General features: G+C 39.5%; 1 protein-coding gene across 2 annotated transcripts in view; it reads left to right on the top strand.

Annotated features, from left to right (window-relative positions):
* The window catches only part of lingo1a (leucine rich repeat and Ig domain containing 1a), a 166,552-nt gene that overhangs the window by 72,673 nt on the left and 70,350 nt on the right, over positions 1-23,529 (top strand). The window contains exon 2 of one of the 2 annotated variants that reach the window (XM_032545035.1): positions 7,283-7,443. The exons of the other annotated variant lie outside the window; for it this stretch is intronic. The gene's annotated coding sequence lies outside the window, so the exon portion shown is untranslated. The remainder of the gene's footprint in view (positions 1-7,282; positions 7,444-23,529) is intronic. 2 annotated transcript variants of the gene reach the window in all.

Raw genomic sequence — 23,529 nt, 5'->3', positions numbered from 1 at the left:
TGTTTAAGGTGAAAGATGCACTGTGAGGTGTAAATTATAGGAGTCCCAACTCAAAGGGATGCTGAGCTAACAGGACGCAGGGAGGAGTCTGCATAGGCTGAGGTGGGGCCATGTGGAGACTGGGTTGTAGTCCACCAGCCATAGGGTAAATGCATTGCAATAGTAACACCTTTAAGAAGTAAGAACTGGCCTGCAAACTCTGAACTTTGTCTACATGCACACACACAGGGAGAGGCAGGGGTGGACTTGCTGGGTGGGGTTTCGAAACTGTTGATAACTGCTTGTTTTTCCAGTGTTTTTGTGTTTTGTGATTGCAATTCTTACCAGTATGGTTGATTATCAAGTAATCAATCATGTTAAAAACTATTAAGAAATGTTCTGAATTTTTTAATTAGACTTGGCCTTATTGAATTACAGGGTGGGCCATAAGTTTCCATACATAGAAAAAGAAACATTTTCTATTGGACAACCCTTTTTTATTTTATTTTTTATTTTTTTTACCCCTCCAGGGGGTCTGTTGTGGGCTCTAGTGTCCCTTATATGATAGTAGGCTGACAGGAAACGGGGAAGGAGAGGGGGGGAAGACATGCGGCAAATGTCGTCGGGTCCAGGAGTCGAACCTGCGACGGCCGCGTCGAGGACTCAAGGCCTCTAAATATGGGTCGCGCTAACCACTACACCACCACAGCACGCCCCCCGACCCTTTTTTATTTTTGTGGGACTCTGTGTAATCGCTGCATGTCTTGGACCACTTCATGGTTGCAACATTTCCAGTTTTCTGAAACTTGCAAATAAGTTTTGCCACAGTGTTGTGTGTGTGATGCTCGTTCCATGTTTTCCGTTTTATGTTTTGTGCAACCATGCGACTGCTTCCCGATCCGACCATCAGTATCATTTCAATTCTTTGCCCCTTTTGTCAAACGCATCTTCTTGGGTATCTGAAATATAAAAGAAATATACATTTTACATTCTCCTATGTATGGAAACTTATGGCCCACCCAGGAGATATGAATGCAGGTAGTCTCAAAATAACTCTTCTAATCATTCTGCATTCTGGTTTATATATTTCAATCAACAAGAAATCCTACGGTGATGTGTTGACGTTGACCAAGTGGTGCTACGATGCTGATCCACCTCCTGAGGTAGAAATATAACTGCTATGACCCACAAAGGTTAATCCTGGATTGCATAACAAGTGTGACACGGTGATATGACACAGACAGCAGGTCTGTGGATGTGAACAGAGCAGAGAGAAAGGATGATCTTTCAGTTTCTGGCTTATCTGAGAAATATTTTTGAACAGTCGAATCTCAGGCAGCTAGTAACATCCTACGGACGGCGAATAACAATTATGTTTATTATTCAAGAACTGAATGCACTGAAGCAGCCTGTATGAATATTATGACACAAAGCTCAGACCTTTAGCTTTATATAGTATGTCATAGTATTTACATACCTTTAGTTCTTTTTATATATACTGTATATATAAACAGAATAGGTGGAATGCCAAATGTGACAAAAAACTAAAAGCAGGAAGTGGACTATAGAGCAGGGCAATCTGGGTAAATACAACCAAATGTTCCACTGCAATAGAATTTATTTAAGTATGCAAATGTTATGGCAATTACCCGTTAATTTTGTCTTGCTGCACTATTCAGGTGATCTGTCTGCATTGAAAACGACTCCCTCACCTCGGCATGCCAAATGCTTTGAGTGGCAAATCTTTGCAGGGGAGTTTAACCTACTTTTTGTTTAATTCAGCTAAAAATCATCTGACTCTTGGGAGCATTAATATGCAATATAAAGAGCAATTAGCCTTCATTAAACCCCCCCCCAAAAAACCAAACAATAAAACAAGCAAGTTTTATTCTATTCTTCCTACTGCATTGGAAAATGTTGAGTTTGTACTATGAGTACCACAACTTACAATCAATACAAATTTTATACACAAACCTGTGACGCTGTGATGTTTCCTCACATCTAAACCCATGCAATACAACGTTTTTTGACAAGCTTTGCAACAGTTTAATTCATTCCTGTTTTTCCCCATAACAACCCACCATATTCAATTAATGTAATCACTTCCCATTTTTGCAAATCTACAACACTTTCTGTCCTACCACATATTGCACAGTTAGTCCCAACAGTGCAGTTAAGGCTAAGTGACTTGCTAAGAGGCACCTCGAAGCCATTGTGCACGCCAACGGGGGAAAGAAAAAGACCAGAATTTCCCAAATGGCACGACAAATGTGGTTACAGCGAGAATCTAGTCGACATGGGTTTGGGTATTAAAGATTGTTTTAATTCCAGCTCGTGCTCAAAGTGTCCCTTTTCATACAATTTTACTGTTCAAAGTCGGCATCGGTGGGGGAAAAAAAGCGACTGAACACAGAGTGTTTGTTCACAATTGAGGACAGAATTAAAAGACTAACCAAAATTCATTGTTAGATCCAACTCTGTTCCAAATAACATTTTTATTTGGAGTTCCAAATAAAAAAAACAAAGATCAAGTTAAATTGGCATCTATGTGGAAAGCATTTCATTGTAAAGATGACTGAAAGGGTGAAACTGCGTTCCCCACTGTGAGTCCTACTGTAAGGTACGCTCCCTGGGATGCCTGTTAGTCACCGTGGCTATGATAAGTTCTGCTAGATGCTCTGGAGGGAGGAGTGCCATGTGGGTGATGCTTTTGCCTGTCAGATGGCTTGTGGTGAGAGCTAATCGCATTGAAAATAGAAATGCTTCCTGCCTTGGGACGGAGGGAGGGCGTACAAGAGCGATGCGAGCAGCCCCAAGGAGTCAGTCATACATGTGCGCGCCGAGAGATAGCCTAATCTTCTCACAAACACAGGGGGGTAAAAATGAAAGTCCCCACCTATCAGTGGCAAATGCTTCTTCTCACGGACATGATTTGTAAAAATCAGGCCGGCACACCGCCGAAATTTACCTTTTTTTTTTTTTTCTTGTGCACAAGCCGCTGTTGATTCATAATCCACCTATGCATACATTTGCTGAACTGGATCTCCTTTATTAAATCACTTCTTCACCCCTAAAATTGCTTTCCTGTCAAGCTTACCAGTTGGAGCCTTAACCTCCATCTTCCATCATGTGCTAGTTTCCTCTCTCTCCTTTTTTTATTTACAATTTGCAGATTCTGTTTATCAATGACTCCTCTAATCTCTCCTGTAGCCTGTTTTCTGGGATCCGTTTTTCCTGCGAGGTCTGAAAATGTGCCTCTGGTTTAAGCTGTGATTATGTCAAGGTTTTTCAAGGAGCGCTTGCTGATTTTCAACTTACATTGTAATACCTGCTAACCCCCACACACACCCCTGACTTCACAATTATGTCACGCGTCCTTGATGCCGTCTGAGTCTCGGCTATACTTCACAGACAACATGCGGCGTCTGCTTCTGCATGCTGAGGCGGAAGGCCGCGGTGTTAAGAGCGATATTCCCCGAGGTCCCGTATATGTGACAAAGTGGCGGGAATGATTTTTTTGTGAAGCCCACTGTGAAGGGTTTCAAAGTGAGGAAACAATAGGGCCGATTGCCTGTAGCTGAAACAGCCGGAGGCACGTTTGGATGTGAAGTGGACAGGGCTGGATTTCACTTCAAGAGCTCCGTGTGCTGAAAAGGAAATCACAAAACGGCGAGTAATATCAAGGTGCAGGCCTTTAAATGGGCATCGGCTGACACCAGCTAGACCGTAAAGCAACAGAGAAATCACTTTTTAGACAAACTAATGAATACCCACGTTGTGTTTTACTGTTACATGAAGATAAGATGCCAGTAAAGTATAATCTTTTTACAAATATGATACTGCAGAATACTCACAGGCTAAAACTAATTTTGTCATATGTGCTCTGTAACCACATTGTAGTTACACCTGTTAAATGGCTGCTAAGAAAAAGTGAATTGGCCAATCACACTGCAGCAGCTATTATACATACGTCTAGACGTGGTGAAAGTGATCAGACATTGAACATTACAAACGTGTGCAAAACTTTATCAGTATTCCTCTAATGTCAAAGAACCACAACTTTGTAATCGTGGTGTTTCCATTAAATAAGAAATGCAATTCAAATCAAACATGAATAAGTTTGTTCACTCGATAAGTTGTTAAAAAACACGCAGCGCCGTCCTCCTTCTACCACTTCCTGTTGTCTTCTTTGTCACCTCCACCAGTAGTAACATCCGGTTGCTGTCCAGTGTTTCCATTGCACCTTTGAGAAATACACCTCAAACTAGCGCAAAAACTATTTATAGAAAAAGGAGAGTGCCTTCATACATGGTAAGGTAAAACATAACAGAGTGAGACATCAGTTTATGTATTTCTAATTTTTAGAAAAAGATTCCTGCCAACCAAAGTATGGATGTTGGTATTGTCGTTTCCATCCATCGTCTTATTCTTATTTCAACATACCTTATAGATTTAATCAGGCATTTTTCAATTAATTCTTTGTTTTTGGTTTCATATTAACAGTTGTGTGTCTCTAGGTTGCCCTGTGATGGCCTGGCAACTTGCCCAGGTGTCCTCTGCATTTCACCCAATGACTGCTGTCAGTAGGCACAAACACTCTGCAAGCATAAGCACGGTATAGATAATAGATGGCTCTAAATTAACAGCTGTGTCTTCATGTTCATTTTAAAGTTTAGAACAATCCTGCAAATTTTCCCCGGAGCTTTGAAAGTAGCACTCGTAGAAATATGATTAAATCCTCGGCTAATATTGAAAAATTTGCACCTCTGGCAATTTGTTAGGTTCATTGAATCTCAATCATGTATTCCCTCTGTAAACAGTTATGACCAATCCTTATTGGATTTCCCTGAGTCAATGTTTATTTGCTACTCGGTGCTAGTCTGTCACATGAAATCCCAATAAAGTTACATGAAGTTTGAGGTTGTGATCTACGGAAGAGGATTAGGGCCACTACAAAAAACAAATGTCAAAATTCGGACTTTTTTTTCTTCAAATTCGGACTTTTTCCTTCAAAATTATGACTTTAACTAATGACATTTCAATAATGTTACACAGTTTGTGTTTTTTTAACCATAATTCTCCGAAAAAAGTCATAATTCTGAAAAAGGTCATTTTTGTTCTTAATTGCCTTCCGTAGTAATTATCAAAAATACGACTTATAAATACTTTTGCAGTGCAATTTGGGCAGCTACTTTTTTTTAGTTGTGTCATATTTTAAAGTGATCTCACCCGTACTGAGGCCGTCGAATCGTAGCTCATCGCCCCCCGAGGAACATCAACGCGTCTCTGTTTCAGCCAATAACGTAGCAGATGAATTACAGCAGCGCGTATATTCAAACACGTTGCCCTGGATCCGCCGTCTGACTTTTTTCCCCAGCCAGGAAATCAAAGGGAAGTTGCGTCTCCTCTGATTTTAATGTATCATCCGGCTCCATGTGTCTGTCAGAATGTACAAGATAAAAAAATAATAATTTAAATTACCAACTCATTTGACTGTGCCTTGCTTCTTGCTCCGTCGGCCTCTCTGCTGATAGTCACGGCTTAGCTTTCATGATAATTTGATGCAGTGAATTCTACTTTTTTTTTTTTTTTTTTTGATCCGGCACATCAATAATTACGAACCGACCCTGTCATCAGGTATTCCTGTGAGTGCGAATAAATGTAAAATATTGCAGCAGATAAAAAAGAAGAAGAAGAAAAAAAAGTGATTCGTAATGTAAATATTAATTAGATCACCGGCATCTATTTAGAGATTTATTTCATGTAATGAAGGAACAAATTACCTCCGGCGTCCCCCAGCCTGCAGAGAGAGTTCTCATGCAATTCTGAAGGCTGATCGTCTCTCCCCAGCAGAGAAGGAAATGAAGCCTGTGGTTATTTCAGACGGGAAGTAAGGACGTGAAACCCAGAAGTCTGAAATACTGCTGTAATCTGTTGCAAGGACGGTTTTTCATTCACAAGCTATAAAAAAAACCCCTTCATAACTCTGCAGCAGTCATCACCATGGAGCATTTTTGCATCTCTAATTGTGCCGGTTGTGTGACACCCCCCCCCCCAAATTCTGGCTTTAACTCTTAGACTTAATCCTAGCTGCTCAAGTCTTCTCTTGTCAGTAAACATGTCTTGAAAAAACTAAAATAACGCAGCAACTTCCTGCAAATCAAGACTATAGCCAGGCGAAGAGCAGCAAATGTTTTAGGAGAGTTTTATGTACAGAGTTTAGGGTTCCAGGATTCATGTCTGTTGTTTTAGTGTGAGATTGAATCGGTTTCTGGGCCAGGAGTTTTATTAGCAGAATTACCTGCTATAGGCAGGAAGGGAAAAAAACAAAGCAAGGTGAACTCTGTGGTGTTTTGTATCTAATAGGTCGTTACCTTCTTCATTAGAGAAGGGAGTAGAGGAAATATGGACCTCAATTATTTATTTATTTTTTTGTCTTTAGTGATGTAGGCAGCAGAGCAAGAAGATATGATTCAACAATCAGAATCCAATAATCAACTTAATCTTATTTATTTGTTTTGTAATGTCACATTTTGCACTTAACTATGACTGAAGATTTCTACTGAGCCAAGAAAAGGCAGTGGTTGTGTAAGAGGTTTTTTTTTTGGTTTCTGAAAAAAACACACACATACAGTACATACTGTATGTAGATATACAGTACAGACCAAAAGTTTGGACACACCTTCTCATTGAATTCAATAAGAAAGTGTGTCCAAACTTTTGGTCTGTATTGAGTACAGACCAAAAGTTTGGACACACAGTTGTGTCCAAACCTTTGGTCTGTACTGTACAAAGATAAAAGTCTAACTTGTTAGTTTTATGGAGGATCTAGATTCTTGATGTTTGTTGTGCCTAAATCAGCAGTTAAAAAAGAAGTATGGGTTTGGTTTAGTTCAGTCAAAAAGTTTGAAAAATATATCACAAATGTTGAATGTAAGATTATGTATTTAATGAATGAATTAGTTTATTTATTTTAAGTTCCTTTTTAACATTTCCATGCACAAGTCAAAAACAAACTTGCAATGCTGGAAAAAAAAGACAAAACTAGTACAGAAACAAAAAAACAACAATTTCTAACGTTCTCTTGATGGCAGCAAAAAACATTTTAGTTAAAAGACACAGTCGATCTACTGTATATTGGTATAAAACTTTATGAGGAATATTTTGGTTTGCTTTCTTTCCCAGTTCCAACGATAGTCTTGTAATACTGCTATCTAAGGAATTAAAAAGGTAATGATAACAAACTGGATGTTGATTTTACACAGCAAAATGTAAGGGAAGTTTCCCCTGTTGGTTGTTGCAGGTGGCGGATCATCTGAGGAGGGAATGCTGCGAGGATATGTGGATTAGGTGCAGAAGGGACCCGGCTCGCTCCTCCTGCCTCCCACTTTCCACGCAGTAAGCAGATCCAGCACATCTTCTGGACCAGCAGGCCACCAATTACTACCTGGGAGTGTTCTTAAGGTAACCGATTAGGCTTTATTTCCAAGACGCACGCTTGGAGTGATCTCAGAACTCACTGGAAAGCACCACTTCTGTTGGCTTAGAGCTCATAACTTTAGGAGTACTGGCAGAAGAAGTTAATATGTTATCGATGTTTAAGGACGAGGCTTAAAGTAGCAGAAGAAAATATCAGGAATGTGACTTTTTTTAAAGGTACAAACTATGCTGGATCTCACATGAAGCGATTGGTCTTTAGTGTCTCTGTGGCAACAACTGCAACTTCAGCTTCTTCAATAACAGCAAGAAAAAAAAACAGACACTAAGTGTGGCTAAGGCATTGCACGATTCTCGTAGAGCAGTTGTGTTTTCTTTAACTTTACTCTGTTTTTCACATCTTCAGCACTTTTGTTAGACGTAGTCACTGTACTATGATTAGAAACTCATAAAAAGGAAACAAATACTAAAAAGTGGCTAAAGGTCAATGAGCTTCCATGGCTCAGCAGGACAGTCTATTTTGTAGATAACAAAAAAGTTCCTCTTTCACAGCCTGCCATATTTTGTACGAAGTTAAAAGCGGGTCAGGTTGATCATCCTGACCTGTGTGTATCACCAAAGACAGATCTTTTACAAGCTCTGTTTTGTGTGTGTAATTTCTGATTAAATTTGTTGAGATGGAGCCTGGACGAAGCTGGAAGGGGCAGTGTGATGCTTGGGGCAATGTTAAGCAGGGGAAGCTTGGATCCTGCCATTTAAGCCGGTCTCATTTTGCCATGTACCAGTATTGTTGCTGACCAAGTGCGTCCCTTTCAAGAAAATTGCATATGCTGATGGCAGTGCCCTTTTTTTTTCGCCAGTGTAATTAGTCCTCCCGTATTGAAAGCGATGTTCACATAATGGTTTGAGGGGTTGATTTTACTACTAAGTCCTGCTGGAAAAATATGGGCTTGCAAAAATGGGGACCTCTTTTAGATGGAGGTAAAGAATGGTGAGTCAGATTCATGCATACATGAATACAGCAAGATAATATTTCAGTGATTTTGATAGCATACGATGGAATATGGACCTATGTTAAAAAAAAAATCATAAATTTCACAAGTAAATCCGGCCAAGTCCGACTGCCATTAGCTGTGTCTCCATTACAAATATGCGTATCTTGCCTAAATTCCACTAATGTCAGAAAAAAATAACAAATGGCAGTATTTCCATTAAATAAGAAAGCAATTAAAATCACACACAAATATGTTTGTTCACGTGATAAGTCATTAAAAAACACACTGCGCCATCATCCTCCTACCACTTTCTGCCGTCTTCTTCATCTTTTCTGCCAGTAATAACATCCAGTTGTTGATCACGTGACCCGTGTGAGGCGAAATAAACACAAATTCTGATACGGCTGGAAAACCGCCTCATCCTAAAGAGCGCAAAAATGATTTATTGAAAAACATCACTTTTTTAAAAAAACAAAAAAACATAGCATGTTTCCTTTAAACAAATGTGTTTCCGTAATTCCAGTTTACGCATATGAGAGAACGCAGCTGTCGGCTTGTTGGTCACGTCAAAAAAATCCTGTGGAATCACACACAAACTGCTACAAAATTTAATTATATGTGTTAATCTGGCAGCCATTGCTCAAAGATGACATTACCTCATGCTACGTTATGCAGTCGCTTTGTCTGTGCAGATGAAGATTCACTCACATCAGCATGCTAAATGCTTAGAGTGGCCAAATACCTCGTTATATGTTTTTGTGCCAGATGTCTGCAGAGAATTCAGACGTGAAGAACGACTGAATTTCACTTTTACACCACAGACTAAGGAACACACCACTTAGACCGCAGTGTAAACAGTGACTGTTGCTGCAGATCAATAACCGGTAGCAGAAGACCCATGTACCAAGGAATCACATTCCTGAAAGACAAATCTAAAGTTTGACCTTTTAAGTGACACTTGTAGGTTTGCATTTATTTGAGCACTTCATGAGGGTACTCATAGACTTTCAGGCAGAGAGATAAATTATGCATTTTAGGAATAAATGACCCAGTTTGCCCGTAAAAGAGGTGCTGGGGAACGGTGGACGTAAATATGTCAAGGCTTTCACTGTGGCTGAAATCTGTATAATGTAGATTTACGAAAGATTATGTTATCTTCCTGCTTTTCTTTCCTTTTTTTAATCTTTATTTCAGCCCATTTTCAAAAAGCTGACATACTAAAGTCATGGTGGAATGTTTTACAGAGGTAGATATTATTATTTGATAATATTTACCATCTAATTCCTTATAAAGTCCGTTTAAAGACTTTCTCAGTACATTAGTATGAGAAGAGAGCTAGTCACAGTCCTTCTTTGTTTTTGCTTTTCAGGTTTAAAGAAGTATTATCACAATGAGGCAATATCATCAAAGAAATAGTTTTCTGTTTTGAGATGGGACATAGTTCAAGGTTAGACCCAAAGGACTTTCTTACAACATATTTATGAATTATTAATCACCTCTAAACAGATTTCCACACTCACCAGTGTGCAGCGTAAACGTGGTTGGTTTCACCAACCATTAAAGATTTAAGCTTGACATACTGTAAGTTGAAAAGCCATTAAAACAAAGAAGTGCATAAATGTGATGCGACAGAAGAGTTTTCAAATCTTTGTTTACAAAATGAAAACATCCTAAAGCTATGGCAAGCAGTTGTGTTCGACACTCTCGAGTTAACGGTTTCCAGGGTGACCAAAAGTATTTACTACACCTTGTGTCATCAATGGGAAACAACATACTGGTATTTGTCTCAACCCTGTCACGTTTTGTCAGATGAGCGTTTAGCTGTTTGATATTTCAAGCATTGTTCATTCAGACGTTTTATTTTTCCTCTTTTATCCGTCATCTTGATCTCTGGTCGCCACATATAAAGGCGTGAAACTCAGGTGGGGGGGCCAAGTCATTCATTGACAGCGATAGCTTTCCAGATTGTCATCATCATCAATCACGAATCGCTGAAGGGGGAAAAAAAAAAGATTAAAAGATCAGATGAAAAACAGAAGAGATATGAAACGCTTTGAAACTGCCACTTAGCAATTCAGCAGACTGTGAAATACAGGTGAGTCACCTTTTAATTTCAGACACCTGTCTGTCGCTTCTGATGCTCCCGTCGGCCTTAATCTTCAGCGATCCCTTGTTACAGGCGGCCTCTTTTCCCTCGTCGCCCTCATTTCACCGGGGCATCGTTTTCCAACGCCTGGTTCTGGTGTCTTTACGGCGCCTTTTGGTTCGCTTGGTTCCAAACTTTTCCCTTCCTCTGTTTCCCCGCTGTCACGGCCGCGAGTAAAAGTGACGGCTAAGGTGAAAAGAATTGAGATCTACAGAGTTTGTGTACGTCGGTAATATGTTCAGTGGACTGTAACTCCCTCCCCATGGATGACCGGGCCTCTCCAGCTTTTCGAGGGAGCGAGTAGTGAAAGGGGTGCCATCGCTTCCGCTCCCTTGTGCCAATTGCTCAAAAATGGCCAATTTCCTGTCTAGGATGTGTGTTCTCACATTTTTATCATCCCCCGCTGTAGTTATCTAGTTGCACTTAGGGTCATCAGTCATCGATGCCGCGTTTAGAGGAAGCCAATGTGCAGTAAAACTGACGGACGGCCTTCCGCATGACTGAAGATGTATGAGGCGAGGCGGTGAGCCTCCTTCTTTTTTTTTATTGTATTTTCAGCATTGTCATAAGGTGCCAGGAGGAAAAATAGCACAGCTTACCCTGCTCACTACTAAATAAAGCACCGTGTGTTTACTGATTCAGTGTTTAGCTTGGCCAATGTTTTCTGTCGTTTTTTTGTTTGTTTGTTCTTTATTTGTTTGCAGATTTTTGCAGTCACTGGAGACAGGAGTGTGGTTTAAAGTGGAATTATTGCGAGATTTAACATCTCAACTGCGGTAAAATTAGATTTAAGATTGTAATTTGTTTCATGTCTGATTGACTTAGATGAAAATTCGAGTAACGATTTGAGGAAAATAGATAGTCCTGTAAATAACCTGAGTGTTTTGCTTTGTTTAGTGTTTGCTACATTTACTGATACTCCTGATACAGATGATTAAAGTGGCAATGTTATGTAAATTCAGCTTTTTTAGCTTTAAATCATGTTATAATGTTATTCCCCTAGCAAAAACATACCTGGAGTATTGACTTGAGTCTTTTATGGATGTTCTAGAAATCCTTTAATCTCCATGGCAACCATTCAGCTGTGCAAAGTGTCTGGTTGGACCAAGCCCCGCCTTAGAGTTGCAGTTTCCAAGCTTCCAGCCTCACAGTGCAGCCCACCCCTTCTCAGCTCCTTCAGACTAGCCAGCAGCAATTAGCAACCACCAGGTGGAACTGGCATCCGCTAAGCTCATTATAGGAGCTACTTCTCAATGAAACGCTGGTAAAAACGCTGTTAAAGAGTTAATAGAGGAGCCATGTTGTGATGACTTTCTGAAGGTAGAGTTTCAGAAAGAACAGGAGTTTTTAAAGAGACAGAGACCCAATTTCAAGGCTTTAAATCAGAATGTCAAATTCCTTTTAATTCATGCTTAATATATAGCATTTTTATAATAACTGGAGGTAGCATAGTTACTTGATTATGCTATAAAATGGCACTAAGTGCCTGTAAAACACATAATACTGCTCCTTTAAAACAAGAGGTAAAATATTCCACCATACACACTGGTGTGTATGGTGGAATATCTATAATGCTGACAAGGTTCATGAGGGCATTGTGAACCTTGTCAAAGGCAAATTGAACTCTTTGAAACAACAGGAGTTGTTGCTGGTGATCTACCAGTAAGCTAACAAAAAAAATCACCTTTGGATGTTAAACCAGGATAATGATCCAAACATATGAATAAATTAAGACCAGATCTTTATAAGAGTATTGTATATAATATCATACATACCAGATTGGTTTAAGAAACGTGTTCATCCACACAAACCCACTAACTTAAACCACTGAGTGTTGTTTTAAACATGCCGAACCCACAGGGGGGCAGTGTAGGGCAAAGCCAAAACCTACGTCAGCCAATCACAATCCTTCAAGAACAACCTTGACTTCCTGTTAGGGATTAAACATGGCCAAACAATAACAATGGTGACATATGTACGTCAGCATTGCATTATTTGTGGCAGGTTGCAATGTGCGGACCTCTAAATCTCATGTTTTCAGTGTACACATGCAAACAAACACGAGAACGCTCAAATCTTCACTTTGGTTGGAGTTTTTAATAAATAATAGCTCTTAGTGATATTAAATGGAGTTTATGTGTGAATGAAAAGCCAAATTGCATAAAAATCTATTCAGTTTCCCAGATATTCGGCTACCTTGTTCTTGCGTGAACAAGGCTAGACGGAAATGGTCACCAGACAAAAAATCAAACGTCCCCAGAAACTGAATCCTAACACAAAGATAAAGTAGAAATGGTCAGTAACCGTCTCTCTCTGTTTCACCTACATTGTATAATCTCCATTTCAACTCAGCCATCATCAAAAAAAACCCATATTGCTCTGATTTGTTTTTCTACGTTTTATTGCTCCACATTTAAAATACGCCAGAGTAACCCAATAAAATCAATAAACGTTGATTTTGCTTAAATTAGTGCAAACGTTTGAGAGAAAATTGGCAACAAAACTCCATAATCACGCATCACTACGTGTTACATTTGGCAAATTGCTGCAAAGCACACTAATTATTGTTTTAACATTACTACTAACGCCGTCAAGAGTAATGAAAATCACACATTTGAAATGTATTAACACTGTTAAATTTAGATCACAGCAATCCGCTCTCCTGGCGAAAACAAAGACAGATTGCAGTGAGGCAGATTTCACATCGACATCGGTGTTGTAGCCGTCGTCGGGGAACGGCACGTCACAAGCTGTTGTGCTTTCACGCCAGAGAGGAGATCGAATTCTGCCGCACAGAGTGTGTACCGCATTCAAAAAAAAAAAAAACCCCAATTCACCATTTGCATAAGAACGAGAAAAGGACACCTCTCCACAAGCTGCAATGAGAAATGTTCCTGTTCGTCATGCATACAAAAGCCCCCGCAACTTGACCTTTGAATTATGAATACCCTCTGCCGCGCAGGGGAACTGCATCCATGTCAAAGAGACGGGGCGGGAATATGAAGTGAATCGCTCTGGGATGCACCAACATCCTATCTGGTTGAAAGTATTCAATGCTTTCTACCGTCTCAGGCTGCAAATGGTAACAATGGCTGGCTTTTAACATGAGATCGTGCGATGAGCTCATTGTTGCCCGGCTTGCAGGAAGTGGGCCGCATCTTTTTTTTTCTTCTTTTCTCTGTTTGTGAAATCGAGACTAATGTTGTTTTCACAGGGGCAACACGGCGGTTGCATTTTAAGCAGGTGGCCTTGTCAAATTTCAAATGCAAAATGTATGAGTATTTCTGATTGGAGGCCACGATTGTATTTCTGTTTTTCCCTCGACAAACACCTGAGTAAAGCAATTACTTCAGTTATGTTAGAATCTGTAAAATCATTGACTTGTCATGACTTGAGGCGGTCTGTCAGTCTTTGTCTCATTACAGATGCTACATTTTTGATTCTATTTTCATATTCTTTGTCACAGAAAACAGAAAACAAACACCAGAGTTTTTTTTTATGATTCCACAAAGACTCAGATCATAAGTTCTCCAGATAAAATGACATGCCAAGAGGATGATAATCTTGCAAGAATGTAGTTGTTGACATGCGGAAATCTGATGTAGTTTAAGCTTAAATTTATGTTTAAAGAGGTATGTGTTATGTGTTTCAGAGGATATAATACCATTTTATAGTACAATCAAGAAGCCGTCAAGTTACCTTTAGTTGTTAAAAAAAATGCTACATATATCAAATATAACTTTGTAATTTAACGTCTTGAAATTGGGCCTCTGTCTCTTTAAAAACTCCTGCTGTTTCTGAATCTCCGCCTTCAGGAAGTCGTCACAACATGGCTCCTCTATTAACCCTTTAACAGCGTTTTTTTTAGCAGCATTTCACTGACAAGTAGCTCGTTTAATGAGCTCAGCAGACGTTTCCCAATTGCTGCTGGCTAGTCTGAAGGAACTGAGTGACGGAGCTGAATGGTTGCCACAAAAGATTAAAGGATTTCTCAAATATGCATAAAAGAATGATGACACAGTCTAGGTATGTTTTAATGAGGGAATAACATTATAACGACATAAAGCTCAGAAAATGGTGGTTTTATGTAATACTGCCCCTTTAAGAAGTTTATTTTGATGCATACGTAGAAGCTGCTCTTGAGCTGCTGGCCTGTTGTGTTACACATAACACTCGTTTATGTAGGTTCTGAAAAAAAATTTTAACGTTTGTTTGTGTGGAAAAATATTTGGGTACTCGGTGGGAAAAAGAGTGCCAGGATAACAAAAGACTTTGGACTATATGTGAAAATACTACAACTGGCAAAGTGTCCATTTGGCTAACAATGGTCAAGTTAGCATCTTAATCATCTCTAATTCAACATTCAAAATATTTAACCTGATCAAGCCTGAACTACACTGCTCTACTCTGCACAGAAATGCTCTAAAACATAGTTTGAGGTTTATGAAACTTTATACTATTTGTGAAAATACAAAATGAGAGAATTTTGCCACTTTAGAATCAGGCAACCATCAATACAAGGACAAGTCAAAACTGGACTAAACTTTTCTCCACCAATTATGGATGTGTTGTTGCATTATTTGTAATTGGTGGAAAGCAGAAATCAAACTATGAAAACGAGCCAATCATAAAACATTTTTACGTCCTGTTGGCGTAGAGCAGATGTGAAGTATTGTCTTTACTGATCAGCTGGACGTGTTGCCGCTCTCTACCAGAAGCCACCGGAATAAAAAGAGAGAAATAAACTTTCCAAAATGGCACCGAGCTGGGTTGACGTTCAAAGCTGTACTGACTTTTTCCATTTTTGACAGGACACGTTAAATATGCATCCACTGTAAATAATGAAACAGTTTTTCAGGGCTTGACAAGCAAACGTTTTTGGTTGTTCTAACATTGCTTTCCACACGGTTTCTGATGAGAAATTGTCATTTGTTTAGTGTGACGATAAACGTGTTTATCGTCACACTATGGTGTGGTTGCCTGGGCCTACAAAGGAAAATGCACAATAGATATAAATAATGTATTACATTGGGAGACAGCCACTGATTATGTGTATTATAATAAGATAAAAGTAGCAATAACTTAAAAGAATACCTTAATCTATCCATAAATAGTACATAAGTTTAGCAACCAATCAAATAAAGCAAATAAGCTACCAATTGAAAAACCAAGGACATCAATAAATAAATAAAAGTTTGAAATGTTTTTACTGTGTCATTTTGGAAAGACGTTTAGACATTCACAGTTTTATTTAGATACAATGAACTTCTATTATAACCAAAGTCTAGTGTACAAAATAAATCACTAATAGATTGAGTCTCTGGTCGGACCGACTTGGCAAACTCAGAAACCTTTTGCTGTTTATCGCCTCACAACTAGAAAAATCAGCATATTTTATTATTGCATGTGACAAATTCAGAAGTTGAAGGAATATAATACTTCCCCCCTCCCCACACACAAATAAGAGTCGATCAGGCTAGATGAATCCGACTGGGCAGAACTTCTGTGATGGTGCTGTTTGTCTCTCAGCCTCTTCTCTGAGTCAGCACACAGAAATTGCCTCCGATGACATTATCAGACACTGAGCACCCCACTTGAAAAACGTGATTGTGGCATGTCACACAGTAGACAGAATCTGCTCGTTTTTGAAAAAAAAAAGGGAAATAGTTGTCGGACATACGTATGCGTGTTTGCTGACAGTAGGACTCTTCTGGATTTCTTGTAAACTAAATATTTTGCTAATAACAACACTCCCCAGCCCTGGAGTAGACCAAGGAAACGATATACTGTATGTATATCTTTAGTCTTGTCAAAATGTTTTTGTAGGAGCAAACAAAGAAAAAAAAAAGAAATCTCTATTTTTTCATTCACGACGTGGCTTCAGGCGTTGAATGTAACAGGCCAATTATTTTCATCTTCCTCCCAGTGTTCAAGCTGAGCTTTCATTCAGTGTGTATTATCTGTGGCTCTTGTCTTACAGAGCAGAAACCAGGGGCAACTAGTTGAAAAGAAGTAATTGGCTTGATTGCAGAATGGCTAATGACAGCTGCAGTGGCTCAAGGTGTACACAGTTGAAATACAGCGAATAAAAGAACACACGCCTTTTTTCTTCTCAAGATGAATCAGACTAAAATTCTCTTGTTTTAGAGAGTATTTCTATTTGTTAAACAGAAACTGGGTTAGGGTTAGTTACATTTGGGCCAAAAAACGTAGGAGAGTCATTTATTTACTACCTGGGGTTCCTATATAATGCTTATCCTGTTTGAATAGGGCTTTAGATGTTGTCTTACCAGCTTCACTCAGCATCTTCAAGCTGACTTTGACTTCAGTTCTGAAAGAACCGCTTTCCTTCCTGAGCGTTATGATGGTGGGACATAACCATCATGTCTAAATTGGCGTATTATTCTTTAAACGGACGAATCCGGCACATTCAAACATCTGGAAATTGTTCACAAAGATGAACCAGCTTCACGAAGCTTCACAGTTCCCTTCCTGATGTCTTGGCTGATTTATTTGGGCTCTAAACAAGAACTTCTGATTTGCAAGACATTAATAAATAAATCTCTTGACATATTCTTTCTCTCATTATTGTGGCATTTGGCAACTAGAAATGATTTGTTAATTCTAACTAACAAGAAAGTTGGGTCTGATTTAACTTAATGTGGTGAGAAGAACAAGGCGTCTTTTAAGTTTATTTCCACAGCACATTTTCAGCAACAAGGCAGTTCGAAGTGCTTTACATCACACAAACATCTTACAGTCAACAATTATGAAACAAGCCATATTACGTTTTGTCATTTTACTCGGCGTATGTAAACTTACATGTAGGAGCAAAACCTCAAACAAACCCCGAATCCTAGATGAGTTGCAGAGGGGGCGTCAAACGTAGGACTGGAAAGAAAACGAGTAAGGAAATGTGGATATTTTTTCTTCTTCTTCTTCTTTGATCCCCATTTTTGAAAATGGGATTACCAGCAAATGAAATCGAAAAAGCTTGGATTGATGACAAGGACACAGCAGGGATATTGAGAATGCAGTATTATATATATTTTTTTGTTTCAATAAGGTTTGGATGCAGGAGCATATTCTCCTGAACCTCCTCACCCAGACTCCAGCAGACAAAGCAGGAGATTAATGCAGCTGTTGTTCAGCTCCACTTCAGTGAGCTGCTACAGAAGGTCATGGCTGCCCATTGCTGCTGCCTTACATCACGAGTCCATATAATGACCATTGGTCCTGACTCTGTTTTGTCCTTTAACAAATGTCTTTATTTTCCCCCTAAATTGTTGACTGAATGTGCTGTGTTTTTTGACGGAGTGTTTGATATGGGCTGTCAGGTTCCTGTATGACCGGTGTCGGAGTCTGATCCGGATTGCTGGCAGTAAGTCTGGCTCGTTTCCGGTGAGAGTTGGACTCCACCAGGGCTGCCCTTTGATTCTGTTCATTACTTTCATGGACAAAATTTCTAGGCGCAGCCAAGGTGTTGAGGGGATCCATTTAGGTGGCCTTAGGATCGCGTCGCTGTTTTTTGCGGATGATGTAGTCCTATTGGCTTCATCAGGTCATGATCTGCAGCTCTCACTAGAGCGGTTCGCAGCCGAGTGTGAAGCGGCCGGGATGAGGATCAGTGCCTCAAAATCTGAGGCCATGGTCTTGAGCTGGAAAAGGGAAGAGTGCCTTCTCCAGGTCGGGGGATGTCCTGCCCCAAGTGGAGAAGTTCAAGTATCTTGGGATCTTGTTCACAAATGGGGGAAGAGGGGAGCGGGAGATTGACAGGCGGATTGGCGCAGCGTCTGCCAGGAAGCTGGCGCTGTACCGGTCTGTCGTGGTGAAGAGAGAGCTGAGTCGAAAGGCGAAGCTCTCGATTTACCGGTCGATCTACGTTCCCACCCTCATCTATGGTCATGAGCTTTGTGGCTTGCCCTTAGAGAGAAGCTCGGTCATCCGGGAGAGACTCGGAGTAGAGCTGCTGCTCCTCCATGTCAAGAGGAGCCAGTTGAGGTGGCTCAGTGTTCCGGGCACGTCCCACCGGGAGGAGGCCCCGGGGAAGACCCAGGACACGCTGGAGGGACTATGTTTCTCGGCTGGCCTGGGAACGCCTCAGGATTCCCCCGGAGGAGATGGAAGAAGTGGCCGGGGAGAGGGAAGTCTGGGCCTCCCTTCTGAAGCTGCTACCCCCATGACCCGACCCCGGATAAGCGGAAGAAGATGGATGGATGGATGGATGTTCATATTGTTGGAGCTGATATTAAATATCTACATCTTCAAATCCGTTTTTTAATGAATTCATGCTTAGCACTCAAACTTTAAAATCCAAACAATGATAATCAAGCAAGAAATTTTCTTAACAAACTTGTGAAATTGCTGGCTTGGTGCAACTTTAAATCCGTATGTCTAATATAAAGTATGTCTATGAATTGTCACTTTAAATGCTTACGAGGTTTTGAGCTAAAAATGCGAATGTATTGTTTGTCAACTTTTTATCCAAAGGAATAAAGTTCACAGAGTATATGTCTTCTAGTCCAGTTCAATTTGAAATACTTTCACACATGTTTTTTTATCCAAATGAGACTGATAGAAGAAATTTTCCCTTCTTAGCTTCACGAAAGCACTGGCTTAGAAAACTGAAAAAAGGGTGTTTTGTAATTCTAATCACCAGTCAATACAGGGTGTTATTTACTTACCCACCTAAATGCATCCCAGTAACTCAAAGCTCTTTCTGGTTTCATTAAATCAGGTATAGTAGTTAGTGGAAGGTCACATGAACCAAGAGTTTAGCTTGATTTTTGTCGGATTCATTTTCTTCCCACGAAACTAAAACTCTGCATCTTTCTTATCCTTTCGTTTTGACCTACTTCTGATAGAGGAAAGAGAAAAATAGAGAAATCCCCATCCCTTCTGCCCCCTCGGTGAAAAAGTATTTTCCCTTTTCTGTCAATATTGCAGTTAAGAAAATGTCTCTTTATATGCTGAGGCAAAGTAGAGACAGATCTCTCAGAGCAACAACAACAAAAAAAGTCTGTTTCTGGAAGATTTCCTCTAATCTTTTCCTGCAAAGTGCAAAACAAGTATCCAAGGTCAGCTTTCAAAGCGATAGAGAAGCCAGGCAGAGGCGTTTACAAGGTGCAGCTCTGTGGTTAGCATTAAGCTAACCACTGGAGCGGCAGCTCATGAAAACACATGCATGCACATGAACCAGAGAGAAACATTACTACTTTTAAAGTGAACATGTTGGAGTACAGGGTGGTCTCAGTAGCAGTGTGTAAACTAATATTCAAATAAAATATTTTTTTGTTTAATTTTGTATTGTACTAAACAGGCAACGTCACACCAAAAATACTAAAACAAGCCGGCTGAACTTTTTTTGTTGTTGTTTTGTTTTTGAATGTCCAAGTATCTTCGTTTCTGAGTACCTCCTTTTTAATGTGTTTGTCTAAACATTTTATTTACCCTCGGTTTTGTCAAATGCAGTTGCCATGGAAACGGGTCATGTACTTATGTACTTTTTTGATGGGTGCATGCATATGAAAATACAAAGAAGCTCTTCTGCTGTCTGAGCAGTTTGTCTACAGATGTGTTATTTTCAGACAGCTTTCGTTGTGTGCGTGTGTAGCATATAGCCAGAGTTATTGGGGGTGATATTAAGGTTTCCTGAGGGAATTCATCTCTAATGCTAGTGATTTATGCATTAATGGTCCCATAAATGGAAAATCAATTGCCATTAATCTTAAATATGGAACGGATGTTGTAATTATTTCTATGTGGGCCTTATTCAGGAGAACCGACAACAGAACATCGATGTGTTTTTCTAAATTAATGAGATGCCATTTTTATTATTATTATTATTATTATTTTCATTCTTTACTTATTCCCACATGTATTAATTTTTTTCCTTGTTATGATTATAGCAGCTCATTTTTAAGTTGTGGCTTAAGTGAGAAAAATGCCATAAGTTTTTGCTTTTTATGAAACTTTGATCTGGAATACAAATTGAACATGATTTTGATTTATCTTTAAGAGTGATATGAAGCCAGATGAAGAGCAGTAAACATATTTTTTCTTTCATTTCTAGTATCACGAGCAAAGGCAACGTGACAAGAAATCCCTCTAAACCAAGCCATTCCAGTTTCAAAACAAAGTAAAAGCGATTATAGAGTTTCCATTTTAGATCTTACGTCTTTCATTGCAATTATCGCCCCATACATTGACAATTAGCACAGTTAGCATGACCGCTACAGCAATCTTTGTGTGTATTCATGAGAAAATCTGAATTTATACAAATTCAGCATGAAAACAATAAGACAAAGCATAAAGGCAATGAAACATCCTGTCACAAGCACAAGATCCCACCTGCTGGGGAGCAAAACTGCTGCTCACCCACAATGACTGCTATTGCTTTTAGCTGTCAGGTTGTCAACACAACATGCTAAATCTTAAATGTATGCAATATGTAAAAGAAAAGGTGATGCAATGTTTTGCTACTAATTTTCAACACTGACAGCTAGATAAGGTCCAATCATATCACATTTCAGAAGTGAGTAAAAAGTTTTAAAAAATAGTAAGGTCAGAGGGAAGTAGCTCAGTTATGCTAGCTTGACTTTGAAAACCTTAACATGAAGACGTGCTACAGAATTAAGTGTTCCGGTTCAGCTACCAAAAACAAAAGGCGAGCCACACATTAACTCTCTGACATATCATAAGTAGAGCAGGTGTTTAATCAGCTAATGAACCACCACTGGTATTCACGCAAACACTTTCATTATTAATTGCAAAATAAACATCAAGCATAAAAACATGACACTGTAATGGACTGAACATTCTGTTCTTTGTGTGGAAAATGTATGTGTATTTTTTATTATTGAATCCTGATACACATGAATGTAATCTCTGCTCTGTCAGCTATCTGTTGTGAGTAAGTTGCTATGACAACAGATTTGCGTAAAGCTGACATAGCAAAGCCTGTCCTGAATGCTAAAGCTAGTTGGCCACCAATGACAGCGGCTGAACGGTTTTCACGTAACGATGAGTTGTTTCTCTGCAATTAGCACATTGAGCAGCACATTCACAAGATTGATTGACAGCGCTAAGACCCTCCTCCTGTCTCTGATTGGTTGTTTTTGGCTGGAAGCGATGCAATAGTGGCACAGGGAAAAGGCAGCGTAACTCGGCCTTTTCGCAAATTATCTGTCTCATAGTAAACTGTCACAACATGGTGACAGTTTTAACAAATATGTAAAGAACATATGTTTATAAAAGTTACATAGTGTAGCCTTAATTTCAAACACATTAAGTAGCTAACAATAAAGATAATAAATCTTTACTCATTAACCAAACATTTTGGTCGCTTATTATAAAACGATTGTATTTTTTTAATTTCTGAGTGTCAATCATTTCCAAGTTACAAATCTATTGATTCTGGTAACTTTGCCATTTCTTGGCCCATCTCTCCTTCTTGGTGTTTGTTGGGTTTTAGAAATAGGGTTTCCAGAAAACGTTTTTTTTTTCTTTTATTATAGTAGGCGCTATTTTTCTGTCATGGAGGTTTTGGTCTTATCTCGTGTATGCCGCTGCAGTGAGACTCTGCTTTTACGGTGATTGCGAGGGATCAGTAAGTGAAGGTCATCTCTCCGCACCGCACTTGGTGCTCTACACTATCAAAAATTATATTACTAGTATCCAAGGTTGGGCTGTAATAGTATTTGAGCTGATTCCATGTCAAACATTGATGGTTTAAACGGATTAGAAATAGGATGATGGAGCACAATATTGAGAGCATGTGTCCGTAAAAGAGCTATAAAGTTGCTATAAAGGAACCCGAAGCACAGGATGAGTAAAAATGATTTTCTTTTTCCTTTTGAATGTTATCAGAGTAAAAAAAATAATAGGGTAAAAAAAGCACAGCACACTGTGGGAGTATATTGTGTAGAAACCCCATATCTCCGTAATAGATTGAATTTCTTTTGCATTTTACTTCATTATTCCTTTCAACAGTCTGCATAAGAGTTCATTAAGCTTTGTTTATAGGCCCTTACTGACAAGATGGTTTTCCACTGAATTCACTTAGTTTTTGGCGTCTCTACAATGTGTTTATCAGGCTCGAATCCAGAACAGGATGACAGATTGTAGGACCTCGTTCAAGGTTTATGACACTGCGCTGAGTACTGAAGGACACAGTCTGTTGTTGGTTTGATCCAGCTTATTAGCCTACGCCTGTGGGTCTCTGTGTTTAAAGGTCATAATAACATCCATAAATTTAATGTCAGTCATCATCTTGATTGCATTAGAATATTCTATAGGCCTTTCATGCCAACAGTGTTGTGCTCATTAGAAAACTGCAGGCACAGATTGAGCATATTGTTGAAGTCAAATGGAAGAATGGTGAGTTGTAGTTCCTGAATCTAGCCACCATATTAGAGGTTTACATCTGTCACCTTGTGAGTCACCTTGAGATTCTTAAGGCTGTTGTGGTCGACCGATGACTTCGGAATAGCCGGTTGGGATTGTAGTCTTAGTTGTTTAAATGGCGGAGTATTTGGTGTTTCTGTCAGAGAATTAAGCTGCTAAGCTTCTGAACAAAAGTCTGCTGGGATGGTCTGTAACTTATGGGGGGAGCAGTGTAACTTGGGTACAAGTGTTTGGAAGAGTGGAACAGATCGTTTTCAGCTACATTTGTTGAGGAAACATTTTGATTCTGCTTTGTTAGCCTGGTAAAAACCAGCCCCTTGTTCCACGCTTTGCTTCGTAGAAAGAGTCTGGGCCATTGGAGAAACGATTGCTTGCTGGAGACGTGGACTCTGTTCAAGTCCTACATTTTACCCAGTCGCTAACGTTTGCCCGTGAGGCACGTAACGCTGTGAAGCTTACCGGTAATTTCTTGTGCTGTAAGCAACCATCCTCCACTGTCGAGAGAGAGGTGCTGAACGAGATGCTTTGTTCACTATTGCGGGCGACGGTGGTAGGAGTTCATCCCGC

The sequence above is a fragment of the Xiphophorus hellerii genome, chromosome 2 (genome assembly GCF_003331165.1).
Source record: "Xiphophorus hellerii strain 12219 chromosome 2, Xiphophorus_hellerii-4.1, whole genome shotgun sequence".
Taxonomy (NCBI): domain Eukaryota; kingdom Metazoa; phylum Chordata; class Actinopteri; order Cyprinodontiformes; family Poeciliidae; genus Xiphophorus; species Xiphophorus hellerii.
Note: the sequence above shows the minus strand (reverse complement) of the source record. Positions and strands in the feature narration are given on the sequence as shown.